Raw genomic sequence first — 16982 nt, 5'->3', positions numbered from 1 at the left:
TGCTCCTGCCTCTGGATGTTGAGATTATGAGTGATTTTAACTTTATATCCTCATTTTCCAAGCTTTCTAAAATTGCTATATTACTTTTATAGTAAAAAAGCTTAAGTTTTTCTCTAGGACTGTAATGAATGAATTACGGAATGAACTCTGTCTGAGCTGCTGCTGGTTAGTTTAGCTTACCTCCCAAGTTTCTTCAGTTTAGAACTGAAGTCCGTGCAACTGAGTCTTCTAAGATGAAATGGGCTTCATTACAAGGCTACTTTAGAACTTTGAATGATCATCTTTATGTTCTCCTAAAGCCCAAGTTACTTGGAACCTGTTCAGTTTCCTGCACATCCTGACATGTTCGATAATGGCTTGACATTTGGGAGTTACTTTCTGTGTCCCTTGAATGATGTGATCTTATTAATTCATTTGTATTATAGTGTTAAGTTGTTCATCCTTTTCATTCTTGACCTGGCTTGGTGTAGCGGCAAGGAGTGGGGTGCTGTGGATTGCCTGTGTGGTTGGGTTGTCTGGTATAATCCTGTAGAATGAGCATTACTGGACCTCTCCCAGGATTAGGAGGTTGGAGCTAAGATAAGGCACGTAGAGCTCAGCACATCGTGGCCATGCCTTGAGCATTTTTATTAATGTAACATAAACTGTTATAGGAGTGGAGTGTGTGTGTGTGTGTGAATATTTATGAACAAAAGAGAAAGAGAAGTAGAGAAGTCTCAGCAGATGAAATAGTATGGATAATGTTCCCTCCTAGTACAAAATACCTGGATTTGGACAATTTAAGTTACCTGATGGTTTCCTTTCCCTGGTCATGTTAATATCCTTAACCTGATTCAAAATCAAATTTTATAGTAATGCATCTCTTCACTCTTAGGAATCAGATGCATTCCACAGTGTTCATCATTCTCTAAAAAACAGGCTTTTTTATTTTTTTAATCTTACCTTAGTATGGTAGTACATTTGTCACAATGAATGAACTAACAATGATACGTTATTGTTAACTTAAGTCCAGACTTTATTTCTTTAGTTTTCACCTAATGTCCTTTTTCTGTTCCGGAATCCCATCTAGGATACCACATGATATGTCGTTGTCCTGTCTCCCTAGGCTCCTCTTGGCTGTGATTTATTGAACTGAAACCAATTACGTTGATCCAAGGTGCTGCTTTGGCTCTGGCTCTTGACAATTCCACTGTTTGTGGTCTCCTGGGGCCAGTGCAGGCAGCACAGCTGTGGTTGAGACCTGAGGGTTGTGCCATCATCTCTGCCTCTTACCAGATGGGTGCCTTGGCCAACTTAACCCCTGCTGAGCCTCGATTTCCTCATCTGTAAAGTGGTTCAGTATCTGCCTTGTAGGGTTGTTGTGAAAGCACATGAGAATACTCGTGAAGTGCTTTGGGGTGTGCTAGAATAGCAAGTGCTATGGTTTTAATTTTCATCACCACCTATCTCTTTGCATTCATCTCTCCTTTTTTTTTTTTTTGCGGTACTTGGGCCTGTCACTGTTGTGGCCTCTCCCGTCGCGGAGCACAAGCTCCTGGACACGCAGGCTCAGCGGCCATGACTCACGGGCCCAGCCGCTCCGCGGCATGTGGGATCTTCCCGGACCGGGCACGAACCAGTGTCCCCTGCATCGGCAGGCGGACTCTCAACCACTGTGCCACCAGGGAAGCCCCATCTCTCCTTTTTATCCAACTGAAATTCCAAGCTACCAAGTGTCCCCTATTTCCTGGGATAAGGGCCCATTTCCAAAGCAACTTTTCCTAAAAGTTATTATCCTAATTCATGGCTCCCAGTCCGTCAGTGCCTCATTCTTTGCAGTGAGTGGGGTACATTCTGTTTCACATCAAGACATGAGTAATACAAGTGTATTTACCCTCTTGTAGGCCACTGATTTTTAAGAAGGGAATCATATGATTGAACTTTATAACTTTATAAGGACAGAAGAGGGGCTTTGAAAACGGAGATTCATAGGTTTATTTGCTTTGCTTGACATTAAAGTTGCTCTAGTCATTAGAGGAAACAACTTTAAATGTCCAGTGTTTGGACGTTTGAGTCCAAATTGAGTGGCCAATACCTGAATTCCCTATTTCACATTAAAATACAATACGTAGGACGACAAAAGCTTTATTTAACTATACTCACTACATCCAGTAGGTGGCAGCAAAGGAAAGCTTATGGCAACTTCAAAGCTAGGTTTGAACAAAGTTGAGCCGGGAAGGAAGAACCAGTAGCTTTTGGTGACTGGCCCTTCTGGGCAAGATGGAGAAGTATGATAGTGCTCGGGTCATTTTGACCCACTGTTTTGGACTGGACTAACCAGTCCTAGTGTAGATTGGCTAAAGTCAGCCTTGTGAATTGCATGTTGGGCTATTCAAAATTTTGCCCAGGTTCTATTTATTTTATCAGAAGAATAAATAGAAATGAGTAGGAATAATTTCAAATCACAAGTTCATTAAATAAATGCTTCCTCTGCTGATGTTGAGTTAGCTGTTATCCCAAATACAATTGATTTGATATAATCAATTTTATAATCAACTCTACATTAGTGGAATCTGGCTTTCAACATCTTAACATTAGAAAATAGTAGACTTAATTGTATAATATTAAATTGTTATGACAGATCTTTAGGATAATGTTTTTCTCAACACTTCAGTTATACAATGTGAATTTTATTTTCAAGTAGTTTCTTTCTCCTTTTTTTTTTTTTTTTTTAAAGACTGCACCAGGCCGCTTATGACATCTTAGTTCCCCAACCAGGGATTGAACCTGGGTCACCACAGTAAAAGCGCTGAGTCCTAACCACTGGACCACCAGGGAATTCCCTTTCAAGTAGTTTCATATGGATGGGTTTGACCTTTACCATTAAGAAAACTGGGTCTGGTCCAGTATTAACATATAAGTAGTTGGGTGACATTAACCAATTCCTCTTCTGGCCTGAGTTTCCTCTCTTTTAAATAAAATAATTAAATCGACTCAAAGCTTATCGAAGTGCCTCATCTCCACGAGTTTATATACCACAAGCTCCACCATTCTCGCTCTTGGCCAATCCCAGCTTCAGGAGGTGTATACAGTAGACCTTTGGCTCTCAGCTCTTCAGAGCCATGGCCCCTCATTATAAGCACTAGGTTGAGATGCCCCCTTTACAATCCTGAAAGAGTTCATAGCTAATATAACCTACCTATATACATAATCTTAAGAAATCAATTTAAAGAAAATACGTTTCAATGGGTAAGTGCTCAGGTATCGTCACATGAGAAGACATAAAGTGAGGTGAGGCTTGTACTTAGAATCACGAAGACAGGGACAGCTGCAGATGGAGCAGGGGGTGGTGCGTTGACAGTTCAGATTCCACGAGCGGCCTTGTTATCGGTCATGCAATTTTCCCCAAGTGGTGAAAATCTCGGTAAAGTCCCAAACAAAGTAACTACATTCTTCCCCTGACTTATCCACTATTGTATTTATGTAAACTTCAGTGCAAACAGCATGCAAACAAAATAGAGTTTCAGACAATTATACACAGATTTTTCATCGACACGAATGCCTCGAGGGACCTTTGAAAGCTGTGTAACATACAGCACAATTCCTCACTGTGTGAGGCTGTCTTTTTACGACCTGGCCCCGAATACAAAATGCCGGTGGAACATATCCCCGTTACCACAACAAAATATTTGCCCACGAATTTCCAAAACATCCATTAGGGCTTGGTACCACCCGCCCTAAGGATCACTTAGCTGTACTGGAGAAGCTTTCCTAAGTAACTTGTCGCAGGTAGAATTCCAGAGTGGCCCCCAAGCCTCCCAGGTCCTGGTGTGTAAACACCTTCTCCTGGGCACTCAATCAAACACTAAAGGGAGTTTGCAGATGTAATTAAGGTCCCCCCAAAACTGGCATTAAGATAGATTATCCTCAGTTGGCCTGACCTAGTCCTCAGAAAGGACTAGGCCTTTCTTGGCAAAGGAATGTGGACAGCCTCTAGGAGGTGAGAGTGGCCCCCAGCTGACAGCAGGGAAATGAAGGTCTCAGTTCCAGAGCCTGAAGGAACTGAATCTGGCCAACAACCAGGAGCAGATTCTTCCCCAGAGCCTCCAGAAAGAAACACAGCCGACACCTTAATTTCAGCCTCGTTAAGACAACCCAGCCAGGCCAAGCTGGACTTCTGGTCTACAGCACTGTGGGCTAAGAAACGGGTATTGATTCAAGCCTCTTAAGTTTGTGGTAATTTGTTATGCAGCAAAAGGAAACTCAGACATAATAAGCCGATGCAACATGTTCGAGAGTCATTGGACTGCCCTGACCGTCCTCTTTAAACTACCCCTATGTGGTCCCCACCGCTGACCCCCGCGGCTGCCCCGGGAATAAGTCACATTGGTTCTTCTCAGTCCCTTTGCCCTCCCCACGTCTCGGAGCGCGAGGGCGTGAAGAATCTGCTGACATTCCGGGAGACAGCCCTCCCTTATATTCTGCGTCTCCCGCTGGAGTGTGTCAGGCCACTCGGCGCCCTGGTCCAACCCGCGGTCCGGGTTTGCCTCACGAGCACCCTCCCAGCTCTGCCGGTGCCTGTCCTCAGCAGGCACCAACTGGGTGACGCGTAAACAGGTAAGGTGATGTATAACCTTAATCACTTACTGAAATCTGGCCTGCACATTTGATTCATTGCTACAGAAGGTCACATAAATCCAAACTGTATGAATATAATTTAAAAAAGAATGGCCTTAAGATGCATGGTACTTGGGAGTTCCCTGGTGGTCTACTGGTTAGAATTTGGTACTTTCACTGCTTTGGCCCAGGTTCAGTCCCTTGTTGGGGAACTGAAATTCTGCAAGCCGTGCCTCGTGGCCAAAAAAAAAAAAAAAAAAGGCATGGTACTGAAAAGTCATATTTTGCGTGTAGTGAAGAATTCCAGGCCTTCAGGTATGAGCTGCTGCCTGCTTCTCTCTGGGACTATTTTTTCTATAGCTCCTCCTGTGGTCCCCTCCCCACCCCAGTACTGCTCAGAAAGGCCACCAACAGAGCCACATCACTCTGGAAGGCTCCCTTTTTTATTCCTTTTGAAAACATGATGCTACATTTGAGAGCTTTATAATAATTATTTAAGACCCATAACATCTTCTTTGAAATAAATGAAGAATAACAGTTGGCTCAGAGACCAGGCCTAGTTTTTTTTTTTTTTTTTTACCTCCGTGCCTTCATTTGCTTCTGTGGGATGCTATGGGCCCATGTCCCTTCTTCAAAGACACGTGCTGACAGTATAGAGGCCATAAGTTCATTATTATTTGTGCCAAGTCGACTCACTTCATGGATCTTCCGTGGGGGTCTCTTCTGATGGTCTTGAGCCATCACAAAAGGGGCCTTCAAATATATATATGACATTTCTCTCTCCCTTTTCCTTCCTTCTTTCTTTCTTTCTCTCCTTCTCTTTCTTTCCTCCCTGCTCCCCTTCCTTTCTGTCTGCCTTATGCTATACTTTTTATTCCTCAACCTTTTAAAATCACAGCATGCATTGTATATGAATTTTCTTCCTAATCTTTCCCTCTGATTACATTTATTCCCAATTCCCTTGATGACTTTATTAAGGTGTAGTTTTACTTACCATAAAATCCACCCATTGTAAGTATTCTATTATTTTCGTAAATAGAGTTGTAAAGTCATCCCCACAAATCCAGTTTTAGAACATTTCCATCACCCCCCCCCAAGTTTCTTGTTTCTGTTTACAGTTAATCCCTGCTCCTACCCCAGCCCCACGTAATGACTGATCTGCTTTTTGTCTCTACCAATGTGCTTTTTCTGGACATTTCATTTAAATAGAAGCATACAAATGTATGCTTAGCACAAGCTCATTCGTATTGTAGCATGTACCAATGGTTCTGTCCTTTGTATTGCTGAGTAGTATTCCATGGTATGGAAACATTTTGTCTTTTTTATCCATTCATCAACTGATAGACATCTGTGTCATTCCCAGTTTGGGGCTATGATGAACAGTGCTGCTCTGAACAGTCATGTACATGTGTTTGTGTGGATGTGTTTTCATTTCTTGTGGGTAGACTCCTACAGTGGAATTGCTGGGGCACATAATTAAGTTTATAGACTGCCCCCAACACAGGGTAACATTCCTTCTCAACAAGTACATACTACTCAAAAAGTATGATGGGAAATCAACTTTGTAATCGGTATCAAAAGTCTTGTAAGTATGCAGCATCTGATCAAGTGACTCGAATTCTTAGAAATAATCAAAGGTCTATGTGAAGATTTATGTAGTAAGATGTTCTTAATATTATAGTAGTGAAAAAGGAAACTAACTGACTAGGGGAAAGACATCTATATAACCACAAAATAGACAAAAATCTCTGGGTAAACAATAAACATATAAGTAAAGTATCTGGTATAGTAGGAGGTGATGAAAGCTATGGAAAAAAGAAAAAATAAAACAGCAGAGCAAGGTAAGGAGGTGGGGGAGAGGCAAGTGGTTGAATGGAAATGTCAAGGTCAATCTTGAATGTGTTGAATGAGGCAGTCAAGGTCAATCTCATTGAGGAAATGACTCTGAGCAAAACTGATGCATCTGGGGAAGAGGATTCCCCACAGAGGGAAGAGCTGGTGCTGAGAGGCCAGTGGGGTTTGAGTGAATGAAAGGGGAGAAAAGTAAGAGCTGAGAGCAGAGAGGTCATGGGCGGGGGCAGGTCATAGGAGACCTCGCGGGCTGCTGTAAGGACTTTGGCTTTATTCTGTGTGAGACGATTGATGGGAAGCCATTCCAGGATTTTAAGCAAAGGGGTGACATGATATGATTTTTGTTTCAAAACAATCCCTCTGGCTGCTGGGTGGAAAATGGACTATAGGGAAATGAGACAGAAACAGAATAGAGGTACAAAGTGAATACTGTCCAGGTTTGAATGATAGGGGAATGGAGAGTTTACACTGTCCTTGCCCACCTTCCCTTTCACATCTGCCTCTTTTCCTTGCCCTTTTTAGAAAACACAAACACACCTCAATATACACACCCATCAGATAGGAGTGGTAGTGTAGTTGGGATTGTGATAGGAAGCCCACCTCCCGGTTCTGATTTTCTTATCTCCAGTAAAATCATGCATGGACATGGTGCTGGTTCTGGAGGCACAGAAATAGCAGCACACAGTCGCTGAGAGAGACAGAGACAGAGGGAAGGAAAGAGGCAAGTAAGAGCACGGTGATGATATGACCCAACTGCTCATAGGTCTCTGGCACGGACTGGGTGCTTTGTGCGGGGAGAGTGAGGTCTCTAACTCTGTGGGGTGGGGGGAGGAGCTAAGGGGGCAGTGGAGCCTCACAGGTGGCTGGGGGCTGAGGTAAGAATGGAGGAGAAGGAGAATGTCAGGAAAACCTGGTTAGTGGGGAAAGTGTGCTGTGGGCCGGGCAGAGTGAAGTCCCAGGCACAGGGGAGAGAGAAAGCGTGCTTTTCTGATTCAGAAACTGCTGACAGTTGAGGGCTGGGTGAGGGGAGTGGGACGGCAGTGGGAATACGAAGGTTTGGGAGCCTGTGCTCAGGACTTTGGCTTCTGTCTCTGTGCAGAGAGGAGTTATGAGTTTTAAGCAGCCCAAATGGTTTTCCATGTAACCTCTGTGATCCTCACAGAGGTGGCAGCCCCCGCCCCTTTTCCATCAGGGGCGACTTGGAATCAAATTCATTTAATGGGCGCTGGCGCCATTGCCCTTTACTGTGAGCGTTTACAGCTGGGTGGTTTCTCCACTAATGCAAGCCAGGCTCGGCAGGGCAGGAAAGAGGTAAATCTCCTTCATTCAATAACAGCAGAGTCTATGTTGCTCCAAAAGGGCAAAGCCAACAGTTTTTGCCTTCTGTTCGCTAAACTCCGTGCGAAAGAGCAGGGAGTAGTGTCCTATATTTATACTGTACTCCCAACACCAAGGATTATGTCTGGAGCTCAGTAGACAGACATTCAAGACTTAAAAACAAATTTCTTTTAAAAGGGGTGGAAAGGCCAAAGCCATGTTGATAGGAGAATCATCCTTGCCTCTGCACGAGGCACGGATAGCATGCTGACTGTGTCATGGTGAGGCGTGCTTGGTCCCCTTGGGTGCCTGGGAGGGATCATCTATAACTCCCTCTGGTGGGCAGACTGAATACGGTACTTACAGCTGGCCTTGTTCATGGCACTGGGAGATCCCACCCTCATCCCCCCGCCCCAAGCCCTAATCTCAGCCCTGTGCTGACACTAAGACCCTCAGCATCCTCAGCCTTGAGTCTACAGTAGGTACTCAACAGATGTATTCGCTGACTGAGCAGAGGAGAGCCTGAATGAACATCTGGTTGAATCCAAACCGTTGCTCTTGTTTGCAAAGTGCAGAGAGACCCAGGGCCTGAAACTCCTTTCCTTGAGGGGAGGGACCAAGTTTTCTGACTGGGGCCACTGGGCTGAGGAATTTGATATGGGGCTCAGAGAGTGTAAAGCAGGTTTGGGAAAGGAGAAGGTATTCCTGGGAGACCCTCTCCTGGGGAAGAGGCAGTAGAGGAAAAGACCAAGTTAGAATTCCAACGTGTTTCCTATCACACTTTCCCGGCATTCAGAGGTTCGTCCTGACTCTTCATCGAAGGACTTTGAGAAGTCTGGTGCTGGTCTGATGGTGTCCATCCAGGAACCACTGCCTTGTGAAGTGTCTGCAGAGAAGGAGGGGAGTGGAAGGGACAGGTCAGTGTCTTATCACCGGATATTGGCAGAGCCGCCATATGTGGCAGTGGTCTCCTCAGGCATGAGGATCCCTAAAGTAGAATCCACTGATGGTCCCTGGGAGTTCTCAAGGAGCACACTTCAAGACCTCCTTTTTAAATGTTCTCTGTTACTCTTGTGAATTTACAGTGAGAGGCAGTGCAAGTCAGTAAGAATTTCAGAGTCAGAAGACTTGGACTTGAATCTTGGTTCTGTCACTAAATCTATACACTTCTGTGGTCAAGCAGCGTAATGTCTCAGGATCATTATCTAAACAGGAAAATACCTACCTGGGAGGGCTGTCATGAGGATTAAAGGAGGGAATGCTTTTAATGCGCTTAAAAAATTAGAATGAATAAATTTTATTGTTTAAACCTTTCAAATTATAGTATATAACACAGAAAGACCTATAAAATAATTGTCCAACTTGATGACAAAAATTTTTAAATAGTGAGTGGTTTCCTAATCTTTTATTTCCCACAGCAAATCTGCCCTTCTAACATGTTACTTACCTGGCTCAGCACTGGTTCAAGGTAAAGTTGAAATGTAACAAGTATTTTGGATGGCTTTCACTTCCCTTTCTGTGGTCCTTCCCTTATTGTTACCCGCTCGTGAGATGGTCTGTGATCAAGTTCCGTAACTCTCCAGGCATCAGGGTTGGGCAGGCAGTGCAGGCGTCCTTAGAACATCTTACATGTGAACATCTTACATGTGAACATCTTACATGCTTCTTCCTAAGGCCAGCTGTCTAGCTGCTGAACCTGGGATTGCTTTTTCTCTCTTGACCAGATGATATTTTTTAGTCTTCTTGTTGGCCTTGAAATAGATATTTTGGATACCAAGTATCAGAGTCCTTGATTTTCTGTTAAATGCAATGCCAAGTGGTCCCCACACCTTGCCTGCACAGCTTTAAGCTCTCTGTCAAAAAACAGGATCTTTTATTGTCCCAATCGTCCTAACCCCCTAAAGATAGGGTTGCTCCTTGGGTGATTACTGATGAATTATTATAAGGCAAGCACACTTGGAATCACCACCCAGGTGAAGAAATAGAACTTTGCCAGCCACCCAGGAGTCCTCTGTGTGCCCCATCTCAGCCGCAACCTCCTGTTGCCCCCAACAAAGGAACCATTATCCTGACTTTAAAGATAATCACTTTCTTGCTTGTTGTCACTGAAGTGTACATCCCTAGATGCTATAATTTTGTCTTAAAAAAATTCTGTCTCTTAAGTCCCTTTTTACCTACAGGGTTTTTTTTGTTTCCAATCTGCTTTTAAAAAGATTGTATTTTAGAGCAGTTTTAGGTCCACAGCAAAACTGAGAGGAAATACAGAGATGCCCACATCTCTCCTGCCCCCCACCCCAAGCACAGCCTTCCCCGTCATCAACATCCTCCACCAGAGTGGTGCGTTCGTTACAGCTGAGGGTCCTACATTGACACATCATAATCACCTAAAATCCAGTTTACATTAGAGTTCACTCAGTGTTGTATATTCTATGAATTTGGACAAACATAATGACATGTATCTACCATTATGGTATCATACAGAGTAGTTTCTCTGCCCTAAAAATTCTCTGTGCTCCACCTATGAATCCCTCCGCCCCCATGATGCATTTTTTAATACAGTGTCTCCAGCTGCCTCCCTGACATAGTTTGAGAATGAATGCTAATAGAGATGGCTAATCAAAATCTTCAAACATAGCAAGTCCAAAAGATTGCAGCCCCATTCACCTTTTTTCTTGTTTTTGTTCTTCCTGTTCCTAAAACCAACTGAGATCATCCCCGCCTTGGCTTCTTTGTGCGTGACGTTTCTTCCATCTGATATACTCTTCCTCCATATCTTTGAAAAACAGACTCTATCTCATCATTTAAGACACAACTCAATTATCACCTTGACAACCTGTATCGCCATCACCACCACATCATCCTCTTTCATTTCTCCCGTACCACTCTCACTCTCTGCTTTTATCTGGGACGTTACCTGTTTTCCCCAGTTGAAATCTCCTTGAGGCTTGTGTAGGTTGCCTTTTTACTCTGTCGATTGTGTCCTTTACATATAGAATAAAAAAAAATCTTAGTTGCCCGACTGGGGATCGAACCCATGCCTGCTGCAGTGGAAGCGTGGGGTCCCAACCACTGGACCACCAGGGAAGTCCCAGAATTAAAAAATGTTGATGTCACCCAATTATCTATTTTTTCTTTTGTTGTCTGTGCTTTTAGCGTCACATACGAGGAATCATCGCCAAATCCAATGCCATGAAGCTTTTCCTGTTTTCTCTTAAGAGTTATATAGCTTTACCTCTTACTTTTAGGTTTTTGATCGACTTTGACTTAATTTTTATACGTGGTTTTAGGTCAGGGTCCAACGGTATTCTTTTGTGTGTGGACATCCAATTTTCCCAACAACACAGCAACGTTTTAACTAATAGGCTTGCCTTACCTTGACCCACCTAAACCATCCTCGTCCCCTGGTCAGGGTGACCATTCACAAATGTTTAAAACCCTGTTTATTGCTTCCACATACAATCTACACATAGCCCTAATAATCTGGCGCCTGCCTTCTCCAGTCTCAGCCCTCCCCACTTCCCAGGGTTAGCTACACTGAACCAAAAATTTGGCAGTACATTTTCTCTCTGCCTGGAATCTTTCTCCCCCCATCTTTGCTAGTAAGCTTCAAATAGCGCTTCAACTCTTCCAATATTGTTAAATTAAAAAAAAATTTTATCGGAGTATAGTTGCTTTACAATGTTGTGTTAGCTTCTACTGCACAGCAACATGAATCAGCCATACATATACATATATTCCCTCCCTTGCAGAAACAGAGATGCAGAGGTAGAGAACAAATGTGTGGATATCAAGGGGGAAAGGGGTGGGGTGGGAGGAATTGGGAGATTGGGATTGACACATAGACATTATTGATACTATGTATAACATAGACAACTGATGGGAACATACTGTATAGCACAGGGTGCTATAATGCACTGTGGTGTCCTGGTATTTTTAAATTAATTAAATAAGGAGCTCATTAGACTAAGTGTTCTAATGCCTTAGCAGACGACAAAAGCAAACCCAAGCCTATGTCTGTAAAAGCCTCAATCAACATCTAAGGACAATCACAAACAGCCAGTGAGGCTTTCCCTTAAATAAGGCAACTGCTTAAGCTATAGCAATCAAATGATTTCCTTGCTTCTCTTCTGCATCTTCTCTTGCCCCTAACTCCTGTGAGTAGAGCACTCCTAACCACTTCGGGTTTGATGCTGACCAATTCAAATAGATTCTTGCTCAAATAAATAATTAAAATTTTTAACATGTCTCAGTTTATTTTTTAACAGTTCCGTGTTTCCGAAACACCCTCTTCCCTTTCCAGTGTGTATTAGATCAGGAGATGGAGAATGTCAGCCCTCAGATCAAATCCAGCCCACCACTTGATTTGTAGCATTGCCATGCCCAGTCACAGATGTATTATTTCCTATGGCTGCTCTTGTACAAAACGGCAATTGCAGAATTAATTAGGTGTGACAGTTGTAGACGGCTCCAAAAGGCAAAGAAACCTATTCTTGGCTCTTCACAGGAAAAGTCTTTGGATCCTGGTTTAGATACCTCTCTTTATGTATTCCCATTTTCATCTTGCTGTGATGGGATGTCACAGTATAGGCCATCTTGTCCTATATCTGCTTTTTCCCTCGGTTCCCATCATGAGAGTAGGGCCTGGGTTAGCATAATACCTGGCATGTAATTGGTGCTCCATCTATGTTTACCAAATGAGTTAAAATATCCTAAAAATATCCTTGTAAGGTTACTCTAAATAAACTCATTCAACTGAATGTGAACCTTTGGGATCAGGCCCATGACTAGGCCCCCAGGAGGGGTACCAAAGCCTTAGGAAATTTGTCACCGTTTCTGAGAAGGACATAAGAATTTAAGGGTCTTAATGGGGTATGAGAATCAAATTAATCAAATTAGTAAAAAAGAGAATGAATAAAGCAAAGTAAGGATGTACTTGCAATGCAGAGGACCAGGAAGAGAGACCCTGGTGGGACAAATTAACAAATGCTTTCAGAGCATAGGAATCCTGAGTGGTTCCAAAGTTGAGTGCACATTGTAATCAGCTGGAATGTTTTAAAGAGTACTGATGCCTGGGTCCCACCCTGGGGATTCTCATTTATTTGATTTGGGTACAGCCTAGGCATCTGGATGTTTTAAAAATCCCTAGATGAGTGATGAAAATGTTCTGGAGCTAGATAGTAGTGATGATTGCACAGAATTGTGGATGTATTAAATGTCACGAATGTGACACATGTATAAATTTCGTGTTTGTGTATTTTAATACATGTGCGCTCATGCACGTGCTCATCTCCGAACGCGTGCAGACACACACACACACACACACATACACACACACACACACACACACACACACACACATATACACGCACAGAGTTCCCAGGTAATATTAATGACAAGCCAAAGCTGGGACTCAATGAGCCTGTATTACCATTTCTCAGATAATAAGAATCAAGTGGAGATCTTTATTAAATAAATAGGCTGCCAGACCTCTGAGCTAGAAATTTTGATTCTTTTGGTCTGGTTGGGGGCAAAGAAAATTTCTTTCCAGCTAGAGCCCCAGGTGCTTCTTATCACAAGAGAAGTTTGGGAAATCCAGCCTAGTTTAGTGCTTCCCAAACTTGCTCAATCTAAAAACACTTGGGGGCTCTCTTAAGCTTTCAGATTCTGGGGCTATCACCGCAGACCTATTAAATAAGGGCCTACAGAAGAAAGATGGGACTCAGAAGGTTGAACAAGCTACCCAGCTGATTCTTTGGACCAGGCAAATTTAAGAAGCACCATTTCGTTCAGTCCTTGATATTGGTTGGCTCTTCCACAAAAACTTCTGAGGGCTTGAAAAAGTGTCAAGTTCTCTTCTAGAGATGCTGATTCTGGGGCAATGTCTAAACATCTATAGCTTTTTTTTTTAAGGTACCACCTCTGAGTTTGAGGAATAACTAGGGTGAATTATAATTGTATCCATTTTTTTCTTTCTACTTCCCTATTTTCTCCCTTCTCCTAGTTTTACTGAGGTATAATTGACAAAATTATAAGATATTCAGAGTGTACAGTGTGGTGATTTGCTATGTGTATACACTGTGAAAGGACCCCTCCCCTCGAGTAAATTAACATATCCATTACCTCACGTATTTACTTATTTATTTTTTTTGGAGAGAACACTTACGTTTTACTCTCTTAGCAAATTTCAGTTATGCATAGAGTGTTATCAAATATAGTTCCTATCCTATACATTAGATCCTCAGACCTTGTTTATCTCATAACAAAAAAATTGTACCCTTTTTACCAATCTTCCCCTATTTTCCCCACCACAGAGCCTCTGATAACCACTTTTCTAGTCTCTGTTTCTACAAGTTCGACTTTTTTTCCCCTCATATAAGTGATATCATGCAGTATTTCTTTGTCTGGCTTACTTCACGTGGCATAATGTCCTACAGATTTAGCCATGTTATCACAAATGAGAGGATTTCCTTCTTTTTTAAGGCTGAAAAAAAGCCTTATTGTATATTTACAACTGTATATTCTATTGTATATTTATATATACCACATCTTCTTTATCAATTCTTCTGTCAATGGACACTTGTTTCCATATCTTGGCCATTGTGAATAATCCTGCTATGAACATGGGAGTACAGATAACTCTTTGAGATAATGATTTCATTTCCTTTGGAGATATATCCAGGAGTGAGACTGCTGGATCATATGGTAATTCTGTTCTTGAGGAACCTCTATACTGTTTTCCATAGTGGCTGCACCAGTTTACATTCCCACAATCAGTGCACAAGTGTTTCTCTCCACATCTACTCCAGCATTTGTTATCTCTTATCTTTTTTTTTTTGCGGTACGCGGGCCTCTCACTGTTGTGGCCTCTCCCGTTGCGGAGCACAGGCTCCTGACGCGCAGGCTCAGCGGCCATGGCTCATGGGCCCAGCCGCTCCGCGGCATGTGGGATCTTCCCGGAACGGGGCACGAACCCGTGTCCCCTGCATCGGCAGGCGGACTCTCAACCACTGCGCCACCAGGGAAGCTCCTCTTATCTTTTTGATAGTAACATCCTAACAGGTGTGAGGTGATATCTCATTGTGGTTTTGATTTGCATTTCCCTGATGGTTAGCGATGTTGAGCATCTTTTCATCTACCTGTTAGCCATTTGTGTGTTGTCTTTGGAAAAATGTCCTTTGACCATTTTTATGTTTAATATTTTTATTTTTTTTTAATTTATTTTTTGCCTTGGGTCTTCACTGCTGCATGCGGGCATTCTCTAGTTACGGTGAGCTGGGGCTACTCTTCGTTGTGTGGTGCACGGGCTTCTCGTTGCAGTGGCTTCTCTTGTTGTGGAGCACAGCCTCTAGGTGCGCGGGCTTCAGTCGTGTGGCATGTGGGCTCAGCAGTTGTGGCTTGCAGGCTCTAGAGCACAGGCTCAGTAGTTGTGGCTCACAGGCCTAGCTGCTCTGCTACATGTGGGATCCTCCCGGACCAGGGCTCGAACCCGTGTCCCCTGCACTGGCAGGTGGACTCCCAACCACTGTGCCACCAGGGAAGTCCCTGACCATTTTTAAATTGGGTTGTTTTATTGCTATTGAGTTGTATGATTTCCTTGAATATTTTCGATATTAATCCCTTATTAGATATTGTGTCTATTCTTTTGGAAAACGAATTGCCCTCATGTTTCATGGTTACATATTGACTCATCAGGTACCATATCTAGAAGCTGAAAATTGAAAAGGTAAGGGGTCTGGACCTGCCTGCTCAAAGGACTGAGAAACAGTCACAAAGGAAGGAAGAAAGGGATTAAGATGTATCCAGACTGAAGAAATAGGATCCCCAGTGACAACTTGGTGTCATGTGGTGGGAAGTAGAGTCCCCTGGTAAGCTTGGACATCTCCAAAGGGCATAGTTGGCAGAGTGACCAAGGCTCAGTCTTGGGGGACAGTTCTGGTAGGCTGTGTCCATCCTACGGCCTGGTCCCACCCTAATTAGGAAGTTAGGTATCTTCTACCTTCCTCCTAGCCAGGAAGCTCAACAATTGAATCTGGCCAAGGTATAGTTCTACCTGGGGCTGACAGGAATAATGCAAGAGTCTGATAGTAAACTAGAGTGAATCAGAATTTATTTCTTTTAGTAATCTTTATATCTATACAAGGCAATCCTCTATTACTCTGCCTGTCCAAGTGAGGAGTTTTAAATAGTCTTCCACAGTCATATGAGCTTATTCTCTCTGTCTCGCAGGATCTTAGTTCCCCGACAAGGGATTGAACCCAGGCCACGGCAGTGAAAGCACCTAACCACCGGACTGCCAGGGGATTCCCCAAATACTCTTTCCTTATGTCGAAAGTGTAGGGGAAAATAGACACAGGCACGGCCTGTTGTCCCATAGCGCCTTGAATGGTCCTCAGATCAAATGCATTCCGGATCCAGACAGACAGAATTCCAGCCAAAGCAGTAACCCATAACAGTGCTGCTTATCTAGCTTTTCCTGTTCTGGTCCCTAGAATCTTGGCGGCCATGGTCAGATAGGGTTCAACAGTTCAGTGCTTATTGAATGTGCTTAACTATAAGGAGACAATTATATTGTAAGGATTAGTAATCTTCCTTCAGATTACTTATTTCCATGTCTGTCTCCCAGCTGGATGGCGAACTTCTGGAGACAGGAGCTTTATTTATTGTTATATCTCCAGCAATTACCTCAAGGGTTTGGCACAGAATGGAGAGTTGTAATTGTTGATAAAATTAATGATCGGGATAGACTCTGCCTCTTTGAAAATAACAAAATGATGGTAAGTCTAAATTTATAAGAGAAATATAAACGGTTGCACAGATAATAACCCATGCACTTTGATGTGTACGTATCTGCACCATGCAAATTATGTTCCAGTGGCCTCGCCGTCGCCAAATAAACACTTTCTACTTCTACTCCTGTTGTTAGGTATTAAGATCTGCTTCAGGTGGCTTAATTAAGCTTTTACTTTTTTTTTGTTCCACTCTCCATTGTGCGATTCGAAGAAAATATTCACACTTTCATAATGTACTTTAGTTTGATTGTCAGTTTCCCCCCCACATTTTTCATTTGTCAAATTATATGTATTCATAGTTTGCTTTCTCACCAGAGCAACACGTTCTGAACTCATCTACCTGCGGGATTTCCACCTTCAACAATAATAGAGCATGAAGGTGGAGCACATAGAAAAGTAAACATTAAATCTCAGCCTAAAAACACAGTG

The sequence above is a fragment of the Phocoena phocoena genome, chromosome 5 (assembly GCF_963924675.1).
Source record: "Phocoena phocoena chromosome 5, mPhoPho1.1, whole genome shotgun sequence".
Classification (NCBI taxonomy): domain Eukaryota; kingdom Metazoa; phylum Chordata; class Mammalia; order Artiodactyla; family Phocoenidae; genus Phocoena; species Phocoena phocoena.
Note: the sequence above shows the minus strand (reverse complement) of the source record.